The sequence below is a fragment of the Triticum aestivum genome, chromosome 4A (genome assembly GCF_018294505.1).
Source record: "Triticum aestivum cultivar Chinese Spring chromosome 4A, IWGSC CS RefSeq v2.1, whole genome shotgun sequence".
In the NCBI taxonomy this organism is placed as follows: domain Eukaryota; kingdom Viridiplantae; phylum Streptophyta; class Magnoliopsida; order Poales; family Poaceae; genus Triticum; species Triticum aestivum.
The window spans coordinates 637,205,460-637,206,063 of NC_057803.1; positions in this window are offsets into that span (position 1 = coordinate 637,205,460).

Consider the following 604-nt stretch of genomic DNA (forward strand, 5'->3'; position numbering starts at 1 on the left):
TAGGATTTTTAAATACTTAGGCGAGTACTGGACTGCAGCTAAGCCTCCGAGTGGGAGGATTGCTCTCCACTCGGTAGGATTTTTAAATACTTAGGCGAGTACTGGACTGCAGCTAAGCCTCCGAGTGGGAGGATTGCTCTCCACTCGGTAGGATTTTTAAATAATTAGGCGAGTACTGGACTGCAGCGAAGCCTCCGAGTGGAAGGATTGCTCTCCACTCGGTAGGATTTTTAAATACTTAGGTGAGTACTGGACTACAGGTAAGCCTCCGAGTGGGAGGATTGCTCTCCATTCGGTAGGATTTTTAAATACTTAGTCGAGTACTTGGACTGGAGCTAAGCCCCCAAGTGGGAGGCTGGCTCACCACTCGGTAGGATTTTTGAATACTTAGGCGAGTACTTGGACTGCAGCTAAGCCCCCGAGTGGGAGGCTGGCTCACCACTCGGTAGGATTTTTAAATACTTAGGGGAGTACTTGGACTGCAGCTAAGCCCCCGAGTGGGAGGTTGGCTCACCACTCGATAGGATTTTTAAATACTTAGGCGAGTACTTGGACTGCAGCTAAGCCCCCGAGTGGGAGGCTGGCTCACCACTCGGTAGGATTT